A 27,908-nucleotide genomic window follows, 5' to 3' on the forward strand; every position below is an offset into this window, starting at 1 on the left:
AGAAAAATGTAAAAATCTCATTAATAATTTTTATGTTGATTACTTATTTAAATGTAATATTTTGGATTTATTGACTTAAAGAACATAATTTATTAAAATTAATTTCATTTGCTTGTCTGTAATAAATGTAGCTACCAGAAAATTTAAAATTACACATGTGGCTTATATCTGTTCTGTTGGACAGTGCTGCTCTTGAAGATAAATTATTATGTTGAAGAACTGGTGAGCACCAAAACCAGGTAAATTTATCCTTAAGTTCAAATAGCTATTGGACATAAAGTTAGAAAACAAAATGTAATGTGAAACACAATTCTTAACAACGGAACTTCTTAATATTAAAATAACAATTTAGAAATAGAATTCAAAAATTCACATAACATCAGTGAAAGTGAATAGAGGAATAGGAAGTCTAGGAAGACTAATTTAATCATCTCATACAGGCAAGAGTCAATGGAAACTCTGTTGTTATTGATGTTGGCAGTAAGATAATAAGAGAAAGAATAGAAGAATGTATATTCTTAAATTTAAAAGTAACTATCATAGTGTTCCAATTATTACAACTATATATTATTTCAAAAGGCAAAATTAAAACAAAAAAATGATAAGCAAGAATGTTTCAGGTGAGTACAAAGGAAAAGGAGATAGCTGTGGCAGTATTAAACTTGATAAAATGCAGAACTCAAGAAATAAAGAGCTGAGTCATTTTCAACTGATAAAGGATGTAGTCCACAATGCAGATGTGATAACTCTATACCTTGTTTTCTACACATAGAGTGAATCTTTTCTTTAAATTCAGTGCCCATGAAATAGTTATAAAAATTACCGTGTGTTGGATGACAGATGACATCAATAGATTCCCCAAATCAATATTAGATCACATAGAACATAATCTCTGACTATATTGTTATAAGATCTAGAAAGTAAAAAGAAAAAATAAAGAGTTAAAGAAGGAAGGAGAAAAGGAAGGAAGAAAGAAAAAAAGGAGAATGGAAGAAAGAAAGAAAGAAAAGCTTAAGTTACAACAACCAAAAATACTTTAACCACTTGAAATATTTTTTCAGAAGTAGTCAACTTCTGGGTCAAAAAGGACATGAAAATTTCCATTGCAGTCTTCTTAGAAAGGATATTCAATGAGAAGTTGGCATATCAAAACTGATGACATGTATCCAAAGCCATAGACACAAATGCTCTGATTTAAAAAAATAAATTACGGAAAAAAGAGGAATATAAACTTATTCAAAGTAGGGGAATGAAAATATCAATCTAAAAGCCCAAACAAGTGAATTAGAAATGAGAAAAGCAGTAGAATGTATAGATTCAAGAGCTAGCTCTGTAAGGCAATAAAAATAACTTATGGAATGGCACTGTCCAGAAAACATTCTATGATAATAGAATGTTCTATATTGGCACTGTCCAATACAGTAGCTACTAGTCACATGTGTCTGTTAAAACACTTGAAGTGTGACTGGTGCAACTGAGGAAGTAAATTTTTAATTTTATTCCATTTTTATTTTAGTTTATTTTAATTTTTAATTGAAGTATAGTTGATTTACAATGTTGTGTTAGTTTCAGTGATTCATACATATCTGAATAACTTGCTGTACACTTGAAACTAACACAACATTGTAAATCAACTATACTTTAATGTATATATATATATATATATTCTTTTTCAGATTCTTTTCCATTATAGGTTATTACAAGGTATTGAATACAATTTTATCCAGTTTTAATTGATCTAAATTTAAGTCACCACATATGATTAATGGCTACCACATTGGACAAAACAGCTCTAGAAAGTAAACAGAGAAGAAAATAAATAAGTAAAGAAATACTCAAAACTATTAATATATAGGTGAAGATTAAAATACAAAATGCCATAGAAATCTGTGCCAACAAAATTGAATATCTCTACAAACTGGTAATTTCTAAAGGAAAATATTGACTCCAAAAGAAATAGATACTCTGAATGCAGCAATAGCAAAAGAAGACATCGAAAAATTTGTGAAATGATTACTTTGCTAAAGATACTTTGGATCCTAAGAGTTTTATAGGCAACTTTATTCAAATACCAGGGAATAGGTTATTCCCATGATGATGACTACATAAGAGATGAAACTAATGGCTTATTTTCTTTATGAATATAACATGCAAAAAGTCTTAAATAGAATTCTAGCAATGCAAATCTCTAAGTATACTACAATAACAATACAACATGACCAAATAGAACTTATCTGAGTAATGCAAGGTGGCTTCACTATTAAGAAGCATTTTATAGTATAATTCAGATGTTGTATAGACATGACTTTTAAGACCTATGCATGGTTGTCTCAAATCCCCATCCCACATCAGTTTCAATCTCTAAAATTCAATCAGCCGATTTTTCAGGAGTTTCTCTAGGTTTCTTCTCATTATCTCTGGCTCTCTTTTCCTGAATCTGTTGAATTTCCCCCTACACTTTGCATCTTGCAGATGTTGATTTACTCTTTTCAGACAACAAACAAGTATGGGACACAGGCCATTCTTCATATTTTCTGAATCCTCTCCCCAATATCTCTTTCACAAAGCAACCTGTGTGTGAGATCTTTACTGTTCTAGAGAGGTGGTTACATTGCAGTTCCACACAGCATTCAGTTTAAACATGGATGTCAGACTTATATGTTCTTTGAAAGTTCTTCACTTATTTTTGCCAAGTATGGTTCCAGTAGCTATATTGCTCTGCCTTCTTTCTCTCCTCTCCTTCTTTTCCCCTCTCCTTTGTTCTTGCCCTTCTCTACATTTTGTGCATTTTGTATGAAGAATAGTTTAACTCTTTCCTTGTTGTTTCTCTTTCCCTTAATCACCCTCTGTCATAACAAGATATTTTTCCCACAAAGTTCCCTAGAGGAAACTTGATTCCATCTGGAAAATAAGTTTTTTTCCATTTTGCTACTAGTTTAACACATCAATAGGTAAGAGTGAGAGAGTGAGAGAAAGAGAGAGAGATAGAAAGATGAGAGAGAGAGAGAGAGAAGAAACAACACACGATCATCTCAGTAGATGGTAAAGCCATTACCATTAAATATTTTATTTCTTGCAATAATAACCCAAACAACTAGCTTATCAAAGGGAATTTATAATAATGCTACAACAGAAATTTTCAACTACATTTCACAAATAGAAAATGAAGTGAAGCCAGCAAAATGATAAGGTTGCTTGCTATTGGCAATATGGTTTACAATTCTTCTGGAAGTTTTAGAAAATGCAGTAAGACATGAAACAGAAATAAGAGGCATAACTATTGGAACAGAGAATGAAAAATTATTATCGATGATATATATGCTTACCAAACTGAAGCAAAGAAACAAGGAAAAATTCTTAGAAAGAGTAAGAGTTTAGTAAGGATCCAGACTATTAAGTAAATACACCAAATGAATAGCTATTTTATATTCCAGCAATAACAATTTAAAATATATAATCTAAAAATGTACTCTATTAATGAGTGACAAGCATATAAAATGGCCAGGAAAGAAACTTATTAAGAATTTCCAAGACAGAAGAACATTGAAACTTTACCGAAGGAAATTAAAGTCTGAAGTACATGGGAAGGCTTTTGGTTGGTAGGCAACAGAAACTCAACACAAACTCTCTTAAGTTCAAAAGGGGATTTGCTGGAAGGATACCATAGTAGTTCACAGACCTGTAGAAGAGCTGTAGAAAACTCATAGATCTGGGAGTATAAGGCATTAGAACCAGCACATGCCACTCTCATTCTTTTTTCTTCCTTTCCTTAGGCGACTGGCTTCATTTTCTCAGGCTCCTCCATGCATTGATTGGGACATGGTTGCTGGCACTAGCAATGTAAAGAGAAGGAAGTGACTTTCCTCTTTGGTTTCAGTATGAAAAATACCACAGGGAAGAACTGTGATTATCTGAGATTGGGTTGTATACCCACTCCTTGACTCATTACTGAGGCTAGGGCCATGGAATAATATAGCTAGAAAGCCCACCAGACTCACATGGGATGAGTAATGGGGGAGGAGACATTCCCAAAATAAAGTGAGAGGGGCTGTTATAAGTAGGGAGGAAATGGTGCTTGGGTAAACAAATATGATAGATATTCCATACTGAAAGGACATTTCATCTACCTGGGTATGGACATGATATATTGTGAAGATGATAATGCTTATGAGAAATAAATTAATGAAACAATTAATTATACTTTTGTTAAATACCATCTCAATGTAAATTCAGAAGGGAGATTTCTCTTTAGAAATTAAAAGAAGTGATTTTAACTAAGGTTTTCTTAGAGACTTAAACAAGTAAGAAAAGCTGAAAGAAAGGGGGAGGTGTTGCACTATCAGATATTATAAAGTTATAAGTAAATAATGTGATTCAGCTGTTTAAAAGGTTAATTTAACATGATAACTCAGAAATAAACCCTAACATATTTGAGAATTTAGAATATGTCATCACAAATCAAGTTGTATTCTTATATTTTGCAACCCCCCCCCCACCTCAGTGTGTATGATATCTGAAATGGAATTAAAATTTCAAATCTCTTTGAAATTGCAGGTAGCAGAATTTCTGAAAAGTTTCTAAAACCAAGACTTAGTATATTGAAAATAACAGAGCAGTACCTGTGTGACTCTTTTAAAGATATTCAAAACATTCTTGACACTTTACGTTCTGTACCATCATTATTGTTCTATTTTAGTCAGCATAAAACTCTTCATCTGGGCTTTATTAGGTTCATTCTGGACCTCTGTACCCAAGCCCCAATTTTCCTACCCCCTGGGAATTTTAGGAGCCTTATCCTCACGAAAAGAGAGAATGCCTATGAATGCCACGTCATAGATATTTTGAGAATCGTTGAAGGTTTCCAAGGTTTTTTCTTTTTTCTTTTTTTTTACCTTTCTGGAGAATTAACTCTCTTCTTTCCTTTGTAGAACTCTAACTTCTCAGCCTTCTGCCAGCATAATGCTTCTGTATTTTTTTTTTTTAAATCAGGAACCCAGTTGATAAGTCACTTGTCAGATTTCAATCACCTTGGGCTCCTCATGCCAGCTGTTTATCAGGCTGCCACCATTAGACACGCTTCAAAATGAATCTGTAGTTATTTCAGATTTAGATTCTTCTCATCTCATTTTCTTGCCTTCTTGTCTTTTCTTAACCCATTAAACTCATCTTGCATTATTCATTTCCTCCTGCAGCCTGAACCTCCTTCTTTAAAGGAAGCTGCAAACATGCAAGAGACTACACATCAAGGTTCTCTCTAGTTGCAGATGGGCTGTATCTTACTTCTTATGTAAAAGGATGTCTTTTTCATAGTAAGAAATGCAGAATATTTTGCTTGATCTACACTATGTGTGTGTTTATTTACTCATAAATAAAATACAAACAGTGTGATGTATCACCCTGAGTCCTGGATTAGGAGAATGAGAATTTGGGGTCAAAACAATTTGTGTTTTCTAACTCTATGATCTAGGTGGTTTGATCTCTTGGAGCCTTAATGTCCTAGTGTTCAGTAGGGTTTCAATAATACTTACTTTGGAGGGTTAATGTGATGATTAAATGACGTAATGCAGATGAAGGCAACATGACAATGCCCAGCACATAGCAAATACGGAACAAATGTTGGTTCATCTGAATCTGAGCACTTGGTCTCCTGATAAGCTCAGTGATAAGGATGCTGCTACCAGAGTTTGTGACTCTGGAAAATTTATGATCAATCTGGAGTGTTCATAGAGTATACGAAAAGTTGTCTTCGTGAAGAGAAGAGAGAAGATTTATGGCAGGGACAGAGGGGGTGATAACAGCAAAGGTGAATGTAATGGGCATTTAGTGAGAGTCAGGAGCAAGTCAAAGGAGAGAGGAAAGCTGGGATGGGGAGGGGAGGGGAGTGGGCAGAAGCAGATGAGATGGAGTGGGCTGAATGGAGTTGCTCATCTCCTGCACCTGAGCCACATTATTTTTGGTACCCTGAAGGCTTAGCTTATCTATGATTTCCCTCGTGGGGTTTTTGATATTATTAAGAGAGACCTGTGTGACTGTTTCCATATTTTTGCTTCTACTTAGTCAGAAACATTTCATGCTTTCAAAGTCAACTTAAAATAAATTAGAGCAGGGGAATTTTTTTTTTTTTTTTTGTCAGAACAGACCATTCCAGTGTCCCTGGATATTGCTCTAACCACATTTGTGGAGAATCAGAGGAAGAGTTCTTTCCCATTCTCTCGGATTTCAAAGAGGAGAGTGCCCAAAAGGCTCACATCAAATTGAGTTGGGATGAGCCGTGTCAGGGGGCTGTGATCCTCCTAAGGCAGGAATGAGTAGCAGATGGAATTCTGGTTGTATTCTCTGGGATCCAAAGACTGTGTGGAAACTCTATGAATTGGGTACCTTTTGAACTCAGTGTCACTCCTGTTGGCCCCCTTTTAAAGCTCTAGCTCTACTGCGTTTTCTTCATTTCTGTCCCAGGCAGTCTCTGATGATGTGGAAGTGGCGCCACAGTCATGCACAGTAGACCCAGAGAGCTAGGGAATTAATACCCTATGGTGTTACCCTTATCCATGGGATGAGAGCCTGTAGATAAATGCTGTCTCTTCCATTCCTCGGGAGGATCATTCTGAGTGTCACCTACAGCTCCTCTGAAGATCTCTGACAGCAATAATATAAGAGGTGGGAGGGAGGAGTTAGGATTTTTTTGTTATTATAAGGCACTCAAACTACCTGTGAAGGGGTATGGTATTATTTGAGAGTGAACTTGGATTAGCTGTAAATGTATATTGTGAACTCTAGGGCAACAGCTAAAAAAAGTTTAAAAAATAACAATAAGCAATATGCTAAGAAAGAGGAATCATGTAAGATGCTCATTTAAAACCATAAAAGGCAGAAAAACAGTGGAAGACAAAAATAAGAACAGAAAACAAAGGCAACAAAGAGAAAACACTAATAAATATGGTAGCTATTAATCCAATTATATAAATAATCATTTAAATGGTCTAAATTGACCAATGGTTTCAATGTACTGATTAAAACATGGTTAATAACCAACCATGGTGATAGCTCAATATTGCACCTGTGTGCTGGCTTTCCCTTGTTGTACCCTGATTCACTCTCTCTGTCCTCCACTCACTCTTGCTTCCTGAAATCACTTCCAAATAACCTACTTGCCACGAGCCCTTGTCTCAGGATCTACTTTCTAGAAGGAAACTAGGCCACGACCCTACCTTGGAAGCAATTCAGGACGGGCTAAGAAAGGCCCCTTTCTCTGGATATGGTGGTATTCTTTGTTTCACTCTTAATATGTTTCCTGTGATATATTTTTTACTTAAAATTGTTGAAACCAGTCTGTTCACCTTTTGCCTTAAAGGTTTATTTTATTTTATTTTATTTTATTTGTGGTATGCGGACCTCTCACTGTTGTGGCCTTTCCCGTTGCGGAGCACAGGCTCCGGACGCGCAGGCTCAGCGGCCATGGCTCACGGGCCCAGCCGCTCCGCGGCATGTGGGATCTTCCTGGACCGGGGCACGAACCCGTGTCCCCTGAATCGGCAGGTGGACTCTCAACCACTGCGCCACCAGGGAAGCCCAAAAGTTTATTTTTTAAAAAATAGTCTGTCATTACTAATTAATTTACTTAGCAAACATCTCTTCAAGGCCTGTTGAGAACAATCATAAGTTCATACTAATAGTTCTAATTCAGATCCTAAACAACAAGATTCTTCTTCACATTCTCCTGTTGCCTACTTGTATTTGCCTTCTCCTGAAGTGAGAACTCTGGATCCCTGCACCCTCATGACAGTTGCTCATTTGCTCTTTCCTACGATATGTATGACATAGTTTAGATTACTACTTTATGATTACTACTGACTAGAAACCTGCTAATGGAAGTTCAAGATTTCTTTGCAGTGTATATGTTTGTGTGTGTGCCCTTAGAATTGGTCTCTAAGGATGTATAGTTGGAGTACGGTATTGAAAAGATATTTAAATTCTTGTTTTCCATTATGGTTATGTTACCAATTTGATATACAGTTAGATTTGATAGTTTCTGTTTGTATTCAGTTTTAGGATTTCTTTATTCCTTGCTGATTTGATTTTCTCTTTGAATATTAAAACATTTGCATAGTTCAAAAACTATCTGTAAATGCGAAGTCTTTCTGTCATCTTTAGTGTATTCTGCCTACTCTCAACCCATCCCCCTGTAGATAACCATTTTCATGGTTTCTAGTCTGTTATTCTTGTTTGTCTTTTTGCAAAAATATGCAAAGACATTTCCCCTATCTTTTACTCCAGAGATAGCATAATACACTATCAAATACTAGATAACATAATATACAACTCACGCATGTTGCTTTTTCCCCACTTAGCATACATATTGGAAATCACTCCTCATCAGTTTACAGACTTTGGGATATTAGTAGCTCATTATATATATGTAGCATAGTTAATTCAATTGACTAGTATGGTTAGGTTAATTATAGGAATTTCTCAAGGGGTGCAGCAAATATTGGTTATGGACAGCATGAGGTCTTTGGTATTGCTAAAGGATAATTTAAAAAAATCATAAGAATCCAAAGTGAATATATGTTAAAGATCTTATTTAACTCATTAATTGATGAAGAAACCAGTAAGATGTTACAAGTGGTTTGAAGGAGAATCCAAAGAGCAAATATACAAATCCGTCAGGAAGGCTGAGATGAATTTGCTTATTAGATGTAAAACTGGCAAAATGCATCATATCTACAAGGCAATAATTAATTGCATTCCATGGGACAACTTTACATTTCTAAAACCAAAAATCATTTGCATTACTATTAGTTTTCTCCAATTTTCAGAACTGTGAAATAGCTACAAGATAATAGAAAATGGAAATAACTGAGATGGGTGAGTTAGACAGGATATTCACTAAACATTTTTGTCCATTTCAAGTCTTTAACCATTTTTCTTAACAATGTTTATGGAGGGGATGGGGATGAGGGGTAGGGGAAAACAGATTTATTTTTCCAAAGACTGGCTCTAGTCTGAACCACTCAGTAGTTACCTTGCATTTTTCTGCCTCTCCAAAGTTTCTTGAGGGCAGGGACGGTGTAATAAAAGCTTCTTCTGTATGTCTTGAAGGATTCAGCACAGAGCTCTAAAGTGCTCTGCACTGTGCTAGAGTATTGGGGGCACAATCGTAAATCCCCTTCTGTTGATGGTTGGCATGTATCAGTGGACTTACGCCCCAGTCATATCCACTATTCTTGTCTTCCCATTTTGTGCTGTGTTGTTCACATACAGCAGACTGTTGTCAATAATTTACCTTCTGAAAGAGATTAAAACAGAAATAGCAAAATTCTCCTTATAATACTTCGTGTTATGCCAGCTTCCTGGATCTCTCTCGGGTTTGTGCCTTAGGCCAGGTTATAGGTGATACAGTACTAATGAGCTGTTATAATTAGATCCTTGTGGATGGAGCCCAAGTTCTACTTAAATTACAGCTTTTATCAAGTCAGATAATGGCTGGAACACTCCAGGACAGGGCTGGGGCTTTGATATTGCCCTTCTTTAAAACATTTATTATTATTATAGTTTTTTAAAAATTATTGTTTGGGTTCAGTGAGAAGGGTAATTTATTCCCCATTTTATCCTGCTGTGAAAAATTTTCTTATCTCAGTCACGATAGAAGTGTTTGCTGAAACAGAATATTCTCATTTGAATCATGTATTCATCTGTGTGCTTCCTCTTCATGAATATGGAGGGGATCTTTGCTTATATTTTCTATCTTGAAATACAGCTTTTCAGAGCATGGTTCAACTGCAGGCCCACGAGCTGCTCCACCTCCAGCATTTTCTAACGGCATCACAGTCTACCTGGCTGCTTAACCAGAAACCTCAATCCATCTTGCCACTTCTCTCTTCATCGTCTACACCCCATCAGTTACCAAATCCTACTGATTCTACTTGCATATCTCCTAAATCCACCTGTTTCTCTCTGTCTTTATCATCACTGTGCTTTTCCAGACCCCTCATTTTCTCACGGCCAATTTGCCTTTTGGTTGATCACCCGGTTCTAGGCTCACGCACACCTCCCAACTGGAATATCCTCTGTGTTGCTGGTTCCCAACAATTTTTTGAGCAAAGACCCTGCCCCGCCCCGCCCCCCCCAAGTTAAAAAACAAAACAAAACAAAAACCAAATCAAAGACTATCCCATGAGACTGATGGTTCTCTGGGTTCTCAAAGGTCAAGAGAACCAGGCCATTTCCATTTTTTGAGTTCCCCAGAATATTAAAAAATGTGAGGAATTGCCAAAATAAGCTATAAAAATTGTAATGTGTTATAACTGTTTGCATTTAACAAATTAATAATTTTAACATGAGAAAACTGTGCAGTGTAGTTATGCCTTTCACAAGATAATTGGAGGATTTATTAAAATGTCAGTTCTTAGTACTTTATAGAGGGTGTATCATTTGGATATGGGGAACACCTTTATGTTAATATGCTGAGCACACATATAACATTTAGGAAAGCATTTGGCTACAAACAACCAAATACCTAAGAATGTAATAAGTCAGTATTCATATGTCTCACATCTAGAAATCTGGAGATGAGGGAGACCAGGGAAGCTGTTCAACTGTGTTGTCGGGGATTCAGGTTCTTTCCACCTTTGTGTTTTTCCATATGCAAGGTGTAAGCTTTTGTCATAATGCTTGTCACCTCATGGTCATGAGATGGCTGCTGTAGCTCTAACACATGTTCACCTTCCAGTAAGAAGAAGAAAGAAAAGCAAAGGGGAAAATAAGGAAAGGCAAAATTTAAAGGGACAAAAATGTTTTTCTCCTGTTGAGACTTTACTTTTTCATTGGGACAGAGACACTAGTCCCAGGGATTTCCACCTACATTTCATTGGCCAGAATTATAACATATGGTTAGCCATAGCAGTAAGGGAGGCTGGGAAATTGAGTATATTGTTTTCTAGCCTCTTCGGAAGAGGAAGGCAAGTAAAAAGGGAGTTGGGAATGAATGTTGAGTGAATCCTATTTATAGCTTCTGCCACAGTCGTCTTCTTTTTTTTTTCTTCCTTTTTATATATATTTTTTATTGAGGTGAAATTTATGTAACTTAAAATTAACCTTAAAAATTATTTTTATTATTTTAAAACATCTTTATTGGAGTATAATTGCTTTACATTGTTGTGTTAGATTCTGCTGTATAACAAAGTGAATCAGCTATACGTATACATATATCCCCATATCTCCTCCCTCTGTGTCTTTCTCCCAGCCTCCCTATCCTACCCCTCCAGGTGGTCACAAAGCACCGAGCTGATCTCCCTGTGCTATGCAGCTGCTTCCCACTAGCTATCTATTTTACATTTGGTAGTGTATATATGTAAATGCCACTCTCTCATTTGTCCCAGCTTACCCTTCCCCCTCCCCATGTCCTCAAGTCCGTTCTCTACACCTGCATCTTTATTCCTATCCTGCCCCTAGGTTCTTCAGAACCATTTTGTTTTTTAGATTCCATATATATGTGTTAGCGTACGGTATTTGTTTTTCTCTTTCTGACTTACTTCACTCTGTATGACAGACTCTAGGTCCATCCACCTCACTACAAATAACTCAATTTTGTTTCTTTTTATGGCTGAGTAATATTCCACTGTATGTATGTGCCACATCTTCTTTATCCATTCATCTGTCAATGGACACTTAGGTTGCTTCCATGTCCTGGCTATTGTAAATAGTGCTGCAATGAACATTGTGGTACATGACTCTTTTTGAATTATGGTTTTCTCAGGGTATATGCCCAGTAGGGGGATTGCTGGGTCATATGGTAGTTCTATTTTTAGTTTTTTAAGGAACCTCCATACTGTTCTCCATAGCGGCTGTCTTCTTTTAAACTTGCCAGTGTATCTTTGTAGCTGCTGGTACAACTTCTGAAGGTGTTATTGCATGTCCATCTGGGACCCCTGATGGACAGATAGCTTGAATCACATGACCCTTCTGATTCACTGACTGAGAAAATGAAAAACCTATTATGCATTCATTAGTGCTTTTACATAAATTTCTAGTTTATTAATCATATCTATATATACTTAAAAATTAGTCGTATATATAGACTTTGTTATTGCATCTACAGATACAATGGATTCACAGACCTCTTCATATAGCCTTGCTAGTCCCCATGGGTTCACTACTCTACAGCACCCTCGTTTCCTTTCAGAAACATGGAAATGGTCATGTCACCATAACCTTGGTTAAAAATATTTAGTTCTTTTTTGCCTACAGAAGAAATTCTAAAATAATTAGCATTTTGTTCAAGGCCCTATACAACCAATATTTGGCTTTATCTCTGGTCACTGTCCTCTCTCTCGAGCTGCTTTGTTCTGCCGCGGAGCCTTTGCACATGCTATTTGCACTGAATGCTCTTCTCTCTCTTCCCCATCTGCTGAAGATCTGTTCCTGCTTTAGACCCATATCAGACGTTATGTTCGCTGTGTGGCTTTCCCCAGGGCCCTGAGGCAGAGTGGGGGAGCTCTCCTGTGCCCCTTCGAGCACTTCTTTGTCCCTTAGTTATGGTGCATTGCCCATTTATTGTGATTGTTTATAGGCTGACTCATCCCAAGGGAACCAGTCTCATTCATCTGTCTATTTCAAGAGCCCAGAATGGAATCTGGCATATTGAGGGAATTCAAAATTTGTATATTGAATGAGTAAATGAAAGAATGAAGGGAAATAGGCAGGGAGTTTATTGTAAGGTCTTTGCTTAGATCAAATCTAAGAAAACAGGCTGCTGCTTTTGTCTTCCTCCTAGAACCAGACCTTCATTAACACAAAACCAGACTTTCATTAATAGGACCAGATCTTATTAAGATATGTGTTTAGGACTTTGAAAAAGCTGTCTTGCATTTCAGGAGTTGGAGGGCTCTGTTTTCTGCTCTTAATGTGCCTTAATTTTCTCTGGATTGACACAAAAGCAGTTTGGATGTGGTACACCCCCAAGGATCATTCGTGACTGTGGTCATTAAAAGAGTTGTTTTCGGAGCCATGGGTGTCCTTGGTGAAGGTTCAGGGGTCCTCATGAGGTGCTCCCTTTTGTGTGTGAAGTTCTTTTGATCTTAGCTGCAGAGGCAACCTGCAGGCACAACGAACTACAGTGATTTCTTCTGTTGTGGGCTGTGGATGGTTGATCAGGGAGGCATCCCCATGAGCATACGAATATGTTCTCTACCCACCGATCACATGCATGTGCATTAGCTGGCACTGCTCCTTACCCCTCCATGCCCACCTCCTCATGCCCCATAAAGAGTCTTTGTGTGAATTAGAAAAAGGTCCTCCTTCTGCACAGATGGGATAGAAAAAGCCAATCCCCTCTGGATGGACAGAGCTCCGTGGGTGCATGACTCAGAGACCTGACAGTATATCTGAGCAAAGATAAAGGCTTTCTTTCCTCTGGGAAGAGGATAACCAGCACCGGCCAATGGTAACTGGATAATGATAGTGGTCATGCCCTCAGTCTCTACCTTAAAAATATAACTTGCTCATAGACATTTAAGATAATAACTATTTTTATTACTTATTTTTAATACTTATTTGTATTTTTATAATAACTCTTAATTTTAGAACATTTTTAGATTTACAGAAAATTTGCAAAGATAGTACAAAGAGCTCCCAAATACCCCATTCCCAATTTCCCCAACTATTAAGCTTTTATATTAGTATGGTACATTTGTCACAATTAATGAACCAATATCGATATACATTATTATTAACTAATGTACATACTTTATTGAAATTTCCTTAGTTTTTCCTAATGTCCTTTCTTAGTTTCAGGACCCCATCAGGATACCACATTAGTTATCATGTCTTCTTAGGCTCCTCTAGGCTGTGACAGGTTTTCAGACTTTCCTTGTTTTTTGATTACCTTGACGGTTTTGAGGAGTACTGGTCAGATGTTTTGCAGAGTGTCTGTCAGTTGGGATTTGTCTTTTCCCTATGACTAGACTGAGTGTTTTAATGGGTTTTATTATTTTTAGGTGTGGTAAGGCCAACAGATCGGGGATGACTGCCATTGAAAAGATAGCTTGTTAGTATTCACAGATCCCAAAAGAGGGGGTACACGTCATACCACGGAGGCCACGCTGAGAAGCATTGGGGTTGTTGTGAGGTGGAGGGAGGGAGGAACTGTGGGCAAGAGTCTTTACTGTGGTTTCTGCAGGAAGGAATGGGTTCTGCCAGGTAAGCAGGCTTAGGATTGGCTAGTTTGAATAATTTTAGTGCGCTCTGGGGCATAGGGGCTGTCCCTAGATGTCTGGTACCTTTCTGGGGTTATCGGGGCAGGTGGAGAGTGACTCAGGATGTGAAAGCTTGGTGAGGGAGGTGTTGGGGTGTGGTTGCTGGTTTGGTTGGCTGGTATCTGAAAAGCATGCCCCTTGGAGGGGGGACTCTTCCTGAGGAATGGAGGGGAGGGAGGAAGGGGGAGGTGACGGAGGCAGGAGGCCAAGGCAAGATGACTCAGGGGTATTTTCTGGTTGTCCAAACAGGGCTTGTCTGGGATACGCATGTAGGGCAGATGTTAAAGTATTAAGTTTACAGAAGATGGAAACATGCTTAGTACTCTGGGGTTATATATTTTGGGGAGAAAGACCATGCAGGTAAAGTGCCATTTTCATCACATCGTATCAAGGATATAACTTATCACTGTTGATACTGACCTTGAATACCTGGCTGATCAGGCCCTATTTTGTGGCACCATATCTACTTCACGTCTGCCTTTAATGTTCATCTCATATGTTTGAAGTGTTTGTAGGGTAGGGTCTTGGTAAACATCCAGTGTAGTTTTCCTTGGGTCTTGATCTTCCAGAAGAACGAACCTGCCTGTAGTGGGTTCTAGTTCTTAGACGGGGGGCCCTCTTTGGGGTGGGTGTCTCCACAGAATACAGTCTTGAAACTTGGGCCTTAGGCAAGATGAGTTCACAGGGGAGACTTGTGTCTGAATATCCTGCTGTTCTCTAAAATGGTTGTCCTTTGTATACTTCCAGTTGCTGAATAAATACTTCAGTAAATACGGACAACTCTGTCAGGAGTTGGAGTTGATTACCACTGAAATGAGACAGGATATATATTCACAATACTTAGCTGTGAGTTAAAATGCTCAGAGTACTAACCTATTTTTGTATATAAACTTAAAAAATCCTGGTTACTCCATAAGTTGCCTGACCAAAACCTTTTGGAGCCCTCTGATGTTGGTGGAGATCATGAAAGATACGTCAGTGTTCCTTCTCTGCTTTTGAAAATCCCAAGTTGGGCGAGGCAGGCCATGGAGTTGGTTGGTAACTCACCTGCACCCCTTTTTCCCCCTCATGCCTCAGGGTCTAAGTCGCAGAACTGTCTGTGGAACTCCCTCATCGACGGTCTCACAGGGAATGTCAAGGAGAAGCCACGGCCGACGATTGTCCATGACCCCCGGCCACCGGAGGAAATCCTAGCTGATGAATTGCCTCAGCTTGATAGCCCGGAAGCCTTGGTGAAAACGTCCTTCAGGTTTGGTGGATTGCAACTCAGTTTGTTCCTTCTTATTTGCTTGTGGAGTTATTTCAGTCCAGTTGGATGCCGCGTCAGCGTGGCCAGCAAATTACCTCATTTCTCTGCACAAAGTAAATTAGAATTGATGAAGTAGTGTCGGAAGTAACGCCGCTAAACTTCTGGCTGGATTTCCTGAATGTAGTGAAGACCATATCAGTAGTTAAGTTGCTGTTGGTATTTAATTGGTATTGGCATTTAAATGCTGAGGCAAAGGATTTACTGACATTGGCAATTTGAATTGGATTAATGAGTCTTTTGCTTCAAAGGAGGATGACGCAGGGAGATAAGTGCACGGGGGGGGGGGGGGGGGGGGGGGGGGAAGCACGTGGTGGGAATTAACTCAGCCCCGTGCCTTTAGAGTTCCTTGCTGAGGAGTTTTCTAGTTGTAAGAGAAGTGAGAGCTGCTGCCTCCTGAAATGAAGTGCGGATCTTCTTCTGTGGTTTCCCAGGTGGCTGTTGACTCTGTTCTTGTTCATCGTTTAGTCCTGCATTTTCCCACAAAGTCCTCTGGTGTTTTCTTTTTGTATTGTACTCCACTTCCATCATGAGGCGTGTCCTTACCTTCTCACCTGTATTAAATAAAAATCAGTCTGGGTATGGATGTGGTATAGAAAAGTGATTCTTTTTTCTGAATGGGTCTTTCAAACTCACTTTTGAAATACGCAGTCGTACTGGTGTCAGAAATTAAGTTTTAATGATTTTGCCAGCCTGCCTTCCTCCCTTCCTTTCCCCCTGTTATTCTAATTTTACTTCTTTCATTTTTCTTTCCATTATATAAGGCTTTCATACTCTCCACATGGCTAGTAGTACATGTAAGCTTCCCTTTTCTTCCCTCATAAACAAATCAGACAGGATTTGGAGTCCAGGAAATATACTTGAAAAATGTGTTCTCTTTTGCATCCAGGTGATATGCGTAATCGCCCAGTAAAAGCCATTTCATTGTGTGAAGGTTCTTAGTGTGGACTGAATTATAGATGAGTTCTGAAAAGGAGTGATGAATAGGGGTTTGGATTTCTTTATATAATGTGACTGATGCAGTGGTGGGACCAGCATTGCAAGGCAAATGCTTTTCTTATTCCTGGTAAGGGTTTACTGCATTGTGAGGTTTAAGTAAAATAAGAACCACTCAAGTAGAGAGAAGTACATTCTATGAACCTGTGATTCTCTGCAAGTGACTGTGGGGGGGAAGAGGGGAGGGTGAATGGGTCTCATGGCCTGTGTGTTCTCATCTGCCGGTGCCTCTGGTGGAGTCAACCGCTTCATATAGTGTCTTCTGGTAATTACACCTTCCACCTCAAACCAGGTTCCTCGTCTTCTTCAGTGAATAGCTAAAGAGCTGCTCCCATGAAAAGAACATCGTATTTGCTAGCCCAACTCCGTTACCATCATCCCTTCTCTTTGCATTCCCTCTGTGCTCTTTAATAGAGAAAAGGTACTGATGGCCATGAACTTCTTTTGATCTGCTAGTTGTATTATGTGCCAATGTCTTGGTTCCAGAAAGAGATTAAGTTATAAGTTTGTTACGGTCAGGATTTATTTCTGATTCCTTGTAGCACTTGGTGTGTAGTAGGAGAAACACAGTAGGTGTAAATATGCCAGTCCTATAGCAGTGGAAGCCAGAAATGTATTGGCATTTGTTGTTCATTTACTGGTCTCCTTAATACAATTTTGTGCTATCCTGGAACCATCCTTTCTTCCAAAGAAGACAGTTGATTTCAACAGCAATGTTAGAGGGTAAATATTCTCTAATGCAGTTGTCCTTAATTGTGGTAGTAACATCAGTTGTGAGATTTGTTGCAGATAAGTTATTATAAGCAAAATGTGGGAATAGCTTACTTATCAAGAAATAATTTAGAGCAGAATCAAGGTTGCTTTTGTAGCAGAAGACCTAAATAGACATTTCTTCAAAGAAGACATACAGATGGCCAAGAAGTACATGAAAAGCTGCTCAACATCACTAATCATTAGAGAAATGCAAATCAAAACTGCAATGAGGTATCACGTCACACCAGTTAGAATGGGCATCATCAGAAAATCTACAAACAACAAATGCTGGAGAAGGTGTGGAGAAAAGGGAACCCTCTTGCACTGTTGGTGGGAATGTAAGTTGATACAGCCACTATGGAGAACAGTATGGAGGTTCCTTAAAAACCTAAAAATAGAACTACCATATGACCCAGCAATCCCACTCCTGGGCATATACCCAGAGAAAGCCATAATTCAAAAAGACACATGCACCCCAATGTTCATTGCAGCAGTATTTACAATAGCCAGTCATGGAAGCAACCTCAATGCCCACTGACAGATGAATGGATAAAGAAGATGTGGTACATATATACAATGAAATATTACTCAGCCATAAAAAGGAACGAAATTGCGTCATTTGTAGAGACCGTCATACAGAGTGAAGTAAGTCAGAAAGAGAAAAACATCGTATATTAGCGCGTATATGTGGAATCTAGAAAAATGGTGCAGATGAACCGGTTTGCAAGGCAGAAATAGAGACACAGATGTAGAGAACAAACGTATGGATACCAAGGGGGGAAAGCAGGGGTGGTGGTGGTGGGATGAATTGGGAGATTGGGATTGACATGTATACACTAATATGTATAAAATAGATAACTAATAAGAACCTGCTATATAAAAAATAAATAAAATAAAATTCAAAAAAAAAAAAGGTTGCCCTTGTAATAATACCACTTGTTTTCTAGATGCCTTTTGGATTGCAGAGAAGGAATGAGTTGTAGCTGGATATTAAATAATGTGATAGGAATATATCACAATGTGTTCCCCCCCACCTCCCTTTTTACTCCAGGAGTGAAAAAACCTGGTAGTTGCTGACTCCAATATTAGTGACTCTGGAAAATCTAAGACGACCAGTGCATTATGCTCCTGCAGTTTTAAACTTCAGGGGTGCATCCATCGTCAGCGCTCTCAATCCCTACGATAACTTCTTTAACCAAACAGTACAGTTGTCCCTTTGCTGAGATTGGGGTGTTGGGTTCTTTTTTCTGACTCTGAAATTCAGTCTCTCAGCCACCGTGCCGTGTGTGTGTGTGTGTGTGTGTGTGTGTGTGTGTGTGTGTACACACTTATACACAACCCCACACAAAATTAAGGGATCCGGGCATGTGACTGTGAACATCCTGCCCTTTGCAGTTCTGCAGAGTCTTGTTTGCTGCGGAGGAACACATGGTTCTTGTGAATTGGCATCCTCTGTCCTCATAGCTCCTCTGCAGGATCGTTACCACCGAGCAACAGGGGAGAAGTGATAGCTTTGCCTACTCCCTTCTCTTTCTCCTTGTTCACACTTGGAGGGCATTTGGAATTTGGGGCCACAAAATATGGTCATCATTTTTTTTTTTTTTTGATTGGGCAAGGAAATGCCTCTTTATTGGTGCTGGAGCTGTTCCTGAGGCAGTCAGACCATGGGACCCTCATTGGGACCCTTGCCCTCAGCTACTTCCATCTGTGGGAGATACTCTGTCCCAAGAACACCTATTGTATCAGCTTCTGTAACTGATGCAGCAGTGGGCGTGGTAGGTGGGGGTGTCCTTCCGGGCAGCAGCTGGGGACGCACGTGCAGGTAGCGCTTGGCAGCCACCTCCCACTCCTCCACGCCTTTGAGCAGATACACACAGAGTGAATAAGATCAGACTTGGGTTTTGTGGGTCCAGGTGCAGACACTGTGGGCTCTGAAAGCTCACGAAGCCTCTGACATGAAAAAAAGTCTGCTTTCAAAACCCGAGACTTTTGAAAAGAGGAAAGTGGGGACCAAAGCTAAATAAAACGGCTTGAGTGTCTCGAAAGTAGACACTTCTGGGAACTGCACCCAGGTGCCTGTTTTCCTTGTTCCTCACGATATGTCCCTTTGAACCTTGTTCTGCTCAGGTTTTTCTTAAAAGAGATGAGAGAATCTGCTGAGCCTGAAGCTTAAGGAAGATAGGCCAGTCCAGCCAGTCTGATTAGTGACCGGAATCTTAGTATTTACCACTAGAAGACCCAAGAGAACAGGAAAGAGCTGGCTGCTGAGAACCCTTTATCTCCCCAACTTCTAGTGTGCACATTTGCAAAGGTGAGACCCAGCCCAGATTGTACTGAAAGTTAAGGAAACCAATGCTTATTGAGCATCTGCTATGTCTAGGAACTGTACATTCATTTGCTCATTTAATCTCCCCAAACCCTGGTAAGGTGTGTATTGCTATCCCAGTTGTGCAGGTCAGGAAACTGAGTCTCAGAGAGATCAAGTAACTTACCCAAAGCCACCCAGCAAGTGGCAGAGCTGGAAATTTCAACCCAGTCCACCTGGCTCCAAAGCCTTACCTGTCCACCATGTTCTACCACCACATCACCTTGGCTTTCCTGCTTCTGGGTTTGCTGTTGGTGAAATAAGATAGAGTGATTGATTCTACTAATCTGGATGTGCAATTTGGATATATAGTTTGAGGCTTATCCTGTTCTATCGCACTAAATCTTTTTTCTAGTCTAAACTTACGTTTTTGATCCACCTACCCCTTTCTGGTAGGAGCCCATTAAGGTAAACTTTATGTCCAATAAATTCGTTGAGGGATCCTGTTAAATGCAGACCCACATTCAGTAGGTCTGGGTAGCAGCCTGTGAATCTGTGTTTCTAACAAGCTCCCAAGTGATGTGATGGTCCAAGGACCACCCTCTGAGGAGTGAGGCGTGGGCTTTGGAATACCACAGGCATGAATTTGCAAATGTTCTTCTTAACTGTGTGATTTTGAGTCATGGTTTTGATTCTCAGTTGCCTCATTTTACAAATGGAAACAGTGAAATAACAGCAGTGGCCTTGGGTCCTGTTGCTAGGATTAAGTGGGCGATGAATATGGCAGCCCCTAATTCCTTCTCTCCCAGTTTTTCAAAATCCTGTTTAGGAGTGGATTGATCCTCTGCACCTTGACCCCTTCTTCTGTGACTGGGCTGTGCAATGTGCCCCAGGCTGGGAATACGAGCCCAGTAGGTACTTTGTGAGCAAGGCTGGCCTCTGGCCTGACCTCCTTGGGCAGTAGTGGAAATTCTGAAGCCATCCAGCACGTTGGCCATCTCAGTTACTTACCTTGAATTTTGTGTGACTCAACATAGGTTTTGATAATTTTGCATTTGGAAGAAGAGTATGCTCACTCCCTGGAGAGTCACTGGGGGATTGATGAATTTCTCTTCCCACACAGAATGGACTTATTTGGGCTTTGGCAAAAGCGTTCCTGATTCTATACGTAACTTACTAAGAATATGTTCCAGAGAGCAGAACTGCATTGAGCCAACACCCTCGGCCGCAGATGAGATTAAGTCCTTGTCAGATCCCATTTAATGGATTGCGTTTTCCATGCAGAATTAAATCGTTGAACTCATCTTCATTTTGGCATTTGGCATTGGCTTTTGGCATTCATTTTTCCATCAACAGCTATAGCCAAGAAGCCAGTTTCTGACTTGATTACTTTCAGGAAATGTGCAATCTGGCTGATGATATGGCTTGGTGTGGGGTAGCGTCCCCTGCAGCTTCAGACCCCACCCCGGAATGAGTCATGGGTTAAAATTCCCAATTAGCTCATGGGAAGTCTGGTCACATGTCTTTCTCTATCACCATATGTTGGTCACCCACCGGGAACTTCGGGGGGCCCCTACTTCCGTGACTTAGTGCTGTCTCCCTGGAGTTGACATTTTCCTTTCTAGTCTTCGCTAGTCCAAAGCAGTAGAGTTTTGCTCAGGTCTGTGAAGGGGAAAAATGAAAGAATGAATTCTGATGTTTTTTAAAACTCAGAAGAGTTTCTGTTGCAACTTTGGCTTCCCACAAGGGAAATACTTAGGCTTCTCTTTGCAAAGCAAGTTTTTATAGACAGATTTTCCAATGTTGGAAATTGACAAAGCATATATCGTGCAGACACCGTTCCGTTTGCATTCTTCCTGGTCCTTCCACTAGTATTTTGGTAAAGAGGGAGTTTGTCTCTGTGGTGGCCATGTGAATGCACCTCTCACATCTCTGACCACACAGAATGTACTTGACCCATGGCCCCAGCTTCTGTGCAAGGATATTTGTCCCTGTGATGGCTCTGGCTGTGTTTCTCAAGGGTACTTTCAGCCAATGACTAAGAGTGCCAGGGATCCTAAGGGTGGCCATTCCTGGGAGACACGGGACTCCTCTGATGGTGACTTCAGCTCGAGGACTCCAAGTTCCTTGGTGAACTTTCTTTAGAACTGCACTGTGATCTAAGACGCTCCCACCCAACCTGCCGTCCTTCTCTCCTTCGCTGGAAGTCAGACCTGCATCTTGCCTCTCCCTGCCTCCTCTGGCTCCTTCCCCATTTTCTCTTTCAGATGTTCCCCCTGATAAATTTCTTGCATGTCTAATCCTTCCTTGGCACCTGCTTCTCAGAAGGCCCCGGCTAACGCAGTCTCACACCATGCTGCGATCCTCTGCTGGCCCACCACTGCCAGCTCTGTGCTGTGGGCACAGCTGCAGCTTCAAGGCTACTGGCCTAGAAATCCTGGGCCAGTTTTCTGTGCTTGATTTTATACTTGATGCTGCATCTTCCCCGTGGGCTCTAGTGGTGGGGTGAACATGGGGCAGGCCACAGTTTTTAGTCTTTTGTACTTTTATTGCCCACTGGAGACTTTGCTGAAACATTGAGATTAACTAAAGAAGCTACAACATGAGAAGGGAGCATTTAAAATCGTACCCCAAATATAATTGTTTCTTTTGTACAAGGGAAATGCTAAAGAATGTTGGACATTGTACAGCTGGTTTGAACACTTTGGTTGCCAGCCAGTGGACCTGTCTCCAAGGCTAACTTCCCCTTAAGAGCGTATCCTTTTTCAAACCAGACACATTCTCATCAGGCTATCCGGGAAGCCAGGGTTCTACCCATAGGAATGGCACTCATCCGAGGTGTCCTCAACAACTTGGTATATGCCTAAATCAGAATAACTCCTAGCAGAACATTTTACAAAGTGTGAGTGAGTCATCCTAGGAGAATCCCACAGGGAGGAGTGGGGAGCTTCAGTACTGTCAGGCGGGGGAGGGGCTCGGATACTCCTGGAGGCTTCATCTCCATCTCTCTGCCAGTGTGCAGCGTGGGTCAACCTCCCGTGCTTCCTGATGAGCAACAGGAACTTCTGTCCTTGGTCACACAGAGACTTGAAGTGTGCTAGGAGTCTCTGAAGTTCTCTCTAAATGAAGGCAGGCCTCCCATCTCTCTATGGCAGTGCTTTGCATCCCATCGAGGTCTGGTCATGATTCTCATGTGCTTCTGGATCAGATGGTCTGGCCTTTAGCCCTTGGGTACTTTGTCCCCATGTCAACCTCATGGGTCAACTCCCCAAGCACAATCCCTGGTAACTTCTGAGGTTCAACCTCAGGAGCTTGTGGGAACCTCTGGGGCCTGTCCAAACCACACAGTACCCAAGAGACAACTTGGGGAAGCTAAAACCCAGCCTCCTTCTACCTGACTCTACTGGCCACAGAGTTTACTCAGATGTGGACCTTCTGGTTTATGGGTAGATGTCCCTCTGGAAAGAGAAGAGGAAGTCTCACTCCTGCCCCATCTGCCTCGTCTCCCTATAATCCCCCAAGTCCGAAAAGCTGGGTCTGGCTTCCTGCTTCTCCTACATTATACCCTCCTCTTCCCCAGGACCAGGCCTTGGGCTAAGTCTTAATGGTGGATGAGGTAAAGAGACAGATTGGCCTAACTGATATGGGACCCTACACTGGGAAATACCTCAGAAGCACCATATGTTATGCCTTAGAAACTTTCAGTGATGAATGACTTTACCTCATTGGTTTTTCTGCAGTAAAATTAAGGTTCCCTAAATAAAAATAGAGCAAAACGCTTTGAAGCTGTGCCCTGCAGTAATATCCCTTGATTGGTGATTGGTCTGGATATCCCTTGATTGGTGATTGGTCCCTGTCCTCAGCAGTGGGGGATCCCGGGTTGTGTTATGAACCTCACGATAATGTTACCCTGTGTTTTACTCTGTAGAAATTTTTGTCCCCACTTGCAGCCTTAAGGCAGGGTTTCTGCCCTTGCTAGCAGGAAAGGAGAGATTTCCTTCTTATTGAATCTTTCTAGTAACAGACGCTCTCTTCCCATTCAAATGCTCAGTGCTTGTTCTGCAGTCACATCCCATGCCCGGCACTGGAGCCACTTGAGGTGAACTGGATCAGCACATACCCTTGCCCCCTGACCTTACATGGATCAGTGAATATGTTGAATGGCACTTGGTGTAACCATTGAAACAGGCCAGCCTGGATCATGGTGGACATAAAAGGGAAGCAAAAGGAACGGCGTTAGCCAGGGTCAGGAGCCAGGAAGACACGGCATATGTTGAAGGAACTGTTGGATTTGTGTCTAAGGCATGTGAAAGTGAGGCAGTCTTGGAAAAGTAAAGTTGAGACCAAATATGGCAGGGCGTTGTTTGCCACGAGAAGAAGGTTCACTTTTATTCCATAGGCAGAGATCTTTGGAGCTTTGGGAAATCTTTGGGGAAGTAGAAAGAAGACTGCATATTTTTTTCTAATTATATTACAGAATTAGGATTTATATTTTCATGCCTCTGCCCTCTATACACAGAACATCAAGACTAAGGTTTTCTGCCCGGCAGCAGAGATGGAATAATGGAGCTGGAGAACAGCATGGGATTTAAAAACCTATGGAGGAAGAAGAGCATGGACAGTCTGGGGAAGACACTTGTGAAAACATGTCTTCCCACATGGATTGGAACAGGGACCGTTGTTTTTTCTATTACTTCTAAATGTAGTAGCAGCTAATGGTTATTGAATAGACAGCCCCATAACTGTAGTCTGGCTGCTCCCCATTTATTGATTACTGTTAAGTGCAGCAGGAGTTGAATTTGCTAAGATGAATTACCTCTGGACCCCAGAGGCCAGCTCGGTTGGGGAAGGATGGTTATTTGAACAAGAGCTGTAGACATGCTTGTCCTCCTTTGGAAGGGATGATGATTCTGGCTCAGGTGATGGGGTCAAGTACTCGGAGGCAGACACGTTGCAAACTGCCCGAGAGTATAACTTGTGCCCACTCTGCAAAGCCAGAAACAGGAGGATGTGAATCAAATAGCAAACTTGGATTCCAGGATCCAAACCTTGATCTGTACATCAGTTTCATTCTTTGAAAATGGTCCGGATTGAGAATGAGAAAGGGGATGTATGCAGGGGGCTGAATTATATTTATTAAAATTTGTGTTTCTCTATTGTTTTGGTAATTATTCTGTCTTCAACCCTGTCTGGCCCTGTCGGGGCTGAGTTTCGTTGGTCATTAGGTTTCCATGGGTAGCACTGAATCAGGCTTTTGTGTCTAGCTCTAAGCCAACTGGTAGGTACCTACATTGTTTTTCAAAAAACTATTTTGACAATTTTTAAACCTTCAGAGAAGTTGTAAGACTAGTAAAATGAACAACTGTCTATCTTCCACCTAGAGTCACTTTTGCTTGCTTGCTATCAAATCTATCATCTATTTATCTTTTTTTTTTCTGAATCTTTTGACCTTAAGTTGTAGACATCATGACCTTTCAGCTTCAGCTTGTATCGCTTAAGAGTGAGACCACTTTCTTACACACACAGTATAATTACCAAATTCTGGAAGCTTAACTTTGATATAATACTATTATCTAATATACAGCCCACATTCAGATTTCACCAAATGTTCCAATAATGTCTTTTTTTTTTTTTTTGCGGTACGCGGGCCTCTCACTGTTGTGGCCTCTCCCGTTGCGAAGCACCCGCTCCGGACGCGCAGGCTCAGCAGCCATGGCTCACGAGCCCAGCCACTCCGTGGCATGTGGGATCTTCCCGGACCGGGGCACGAACCCGTGTCCCCTGCATCGGCAGGCGGACTCTCAACCACTGCGCCACCAGGGAAGCCCCAATAATGTCTTTTATGACAATCTTTTTATCTGATCCAGAACCCGTTCCTGAAGCACACATTACATTTAGTTGTCAGTCTCCTTTAATTTGAAGCAGATTTTTAGTCTTTCTTTGTCTTGCATGGCATTAACATTTTGAAGCAAACGGGTCACATGTTTTGTGCGGCAGAATGTTCCTCAGCTTGGGATTGTCTGATCGTTGCCTTGCGATTTGATTCAGGTTATTCATGTTGACAGGAATACTATATAAGTGATGTAGATGTTGCGTCCTCCATGCAGCACTGGAAGAGGGCTGTCGATTGTCCCATTACCGGTGATGTTAGCTTTGATTATTTCATTAACGTTGTTTCCCCTGATGTGTCCCCTGTAAAGGTGCCGTTCTGCCCTTTGTAGGTAATAAGTTATCTGCGGGGAGATAACTTTGAGACGATGAAGATAATCTCTTCTTTCTTTATTTATTTTTTTAACATCTTTATTGGAGTATAATTGCTTTACAATGGTGTGTTAGGTTCTGCTTTATAACAAAGTGAATCAGCTATACATATACATATATCCCCATATCTCCTCCCTCTTGCGTCTCCCTCCCACCCTCCCTATCCCACCCCTCTAGGTGGTCACAAAGCACCGAGCTGATCTCCCTGTGCTATGTGGCTGCCGATAATCTCTTTCTTAACAAACTTTTATGCAATGGTTTTAGCATCACTTGATGATTCTTGCCTGAATCAATGGTAATTTCTAACTCTATTATTCTTTCTCCATTTATTAAATGACATTTGATGGTAAACAAGAGCTTTCCCTTTCCTCCCTCTCTTGCTCCCTTTCTAGATTGTAGTGTCAGCATGCACTCTGGATTTTTCTTTCATCCATTGTTTTATAAGCCATTATATCGTCATCCTACCTGGAGCCCAGGGAGGGTGTGAGAGAAAGGACACAAAGAAGGGTGGTATGGGCAGTCCTTTAGTCTAAAATGCATCAACCCTAATGGGCAGAAGTAAGTTTGACTTGGAATATGAAGAAGTGTATCAGCAAATCCAGGCTCTAAACAATCCCCTGTCCTGTGGGTAGGGGCTCCGTGGGCTGCTCTAATCTGGTGGAAAGCAGTATCTTGACCTGAACCTGGTGGTGCCACTGGAATGATGGGAAATTGCAGAGTGGTGAGAGTGACATGGAGTGGATTGGGGGAGGCGTTACTTAGCCAGAGAAAGGAGTGTGAATGTATTGTCTGGACTTTTTTTTTTTTTTTCTTTTTTGCAGTACTCAGGCCTCTCACTGTTGTGGCCTCTCCCTTTGCGGAGCACAGGCTCCGGACGCGCAGGCTCCGCGGCCATGGCTCACGGGCCCAGCCGCTCCACGGCATGTGGGATCTTCCCGGACCGGGACACGAACCCATGTCCCCTGGATCGGCAGGCGGACTCTCAACGACTGCGCCACCAGGGAAGTCCTGTCTGGACTTTTAACTGGGTCTCCAAGTCTTTTCTCCTCGCCTCTTTCTGCCGTGTAGCACTGCTCCCTGCTCCCACTCCTGCTGGCCAGAGTCTGATGTCTGTGCCCAACCCCATGGTCTGAAGACTTGCCTACATCTTATCACTGACGGGTGTAGCGAGAATGCCTGAGCTCTGGTTTTAATCTCAGCTCCACTCCTCGCCTGCTGTGTGACCTTGAGCAGGCAGTTGAAGCTGAGCCTCAGTTTCCTCAACCGTTTAATGGGATGAAATCTTCTTTTCCTCGAGGGATACCTGTGAGGAGTCAAGGGGGCTCTGCATGTGGAGCAGTGAGCACAGTGTCTGGTACCAGCAAGTGCCTTGTAGTCGTAGGTGATGTGATCCCACATCAGCATCCTGCTGAGTGCTGCTGTTAATGTACAGTTAGCTGTAGGCCCGGTGTTGTGTGAAGGAATTCACTTTATCTGGCTGTCCCTCAGGTGTGTCCCTTAGTACTGAAAAGCCACTCTGACACCAGGGACCTTTGAGGCACCCTCTCCCTCTCTTTAGTTTCTAGCGTTTTCCTCTTAATCCTTGTCCAGTCACGTTGTGTGTAATAACAGTAGCTAACCCGACTGAAGGTGATGTGTCACGTACTTTTCTACATGCTTTACATGCTGTCTATTCGATCTGCACAGCAATCCTGGGAGATTTTAAAATTTTTATTACTTTAAATTTACAGATGGAGAAACTGAGGCGCGAAGTTAACTTACCAAAAGTCAGACCACCAGTTGGTAGGTGTGGGTGGGATTTAGAGCCACACATTCTGGCTCCAGAACCCACATATAACCACTAGACCACACTTCCTCCCTGGTCTAGCATGGACGAGGGGGTCTGTGTCTTCTGGTTTGGTTGTTGGTGTGGATTTGCTTTCTAGCTAGGCTCCTGCTTCCTGCCTGCTTCCCAGTGAAGTACCCGCAGCAGCCTACTGTCTTCATTTCCTGCCATTTCCTCGTGCCCAGGATGGACTCTTACTTCGTCGCCTGC

The 27,908-nt window shown here is 41.1% G+C and overlaps 1 long non-coding RNA gene across 1 annotated transcript in view; it reads left to right on the forward strand.

Annotated features, from left to right (window-relative positions):
- LOC149748397 (uncharacterized) overlaps positions 1 to 15,841 on the forward strand; it is a 32,964-nt gene extending 17,123 nt beyond the window's left edge. The window contains exon 2 of the long non-coding RNA XR_016394304.1: positions 15,330 to 15,841. This is a non-coding gene — a long non-coding RNA (uncharacterized LOC149748397). The remainder of the gene's footprint in view (positions 1 to 15,329) is intronic.
- Positions 15,842 to 27,908: the final 12,067 nt, after the last annotated feature.

The sequence above is a fragment of the Delphinapterus leucas genome, chromosome 9, assembly GCF_059928025.1.
Source record: "Delphinapterus leucas isolate spDelLeu-1000000601 "Yukka" chromosome 9, BTC_Dleu_Yukka2, whole genome shotgun sequence".
In the NCBI taxonomy this organism is placed as follows: domain Eukaryota; kingdom Metazoa; phylum Chordata; class Mammalia; order Artiodactyla; family Monodontidae; genus Delphinapterus; species Delphinapterus leucas.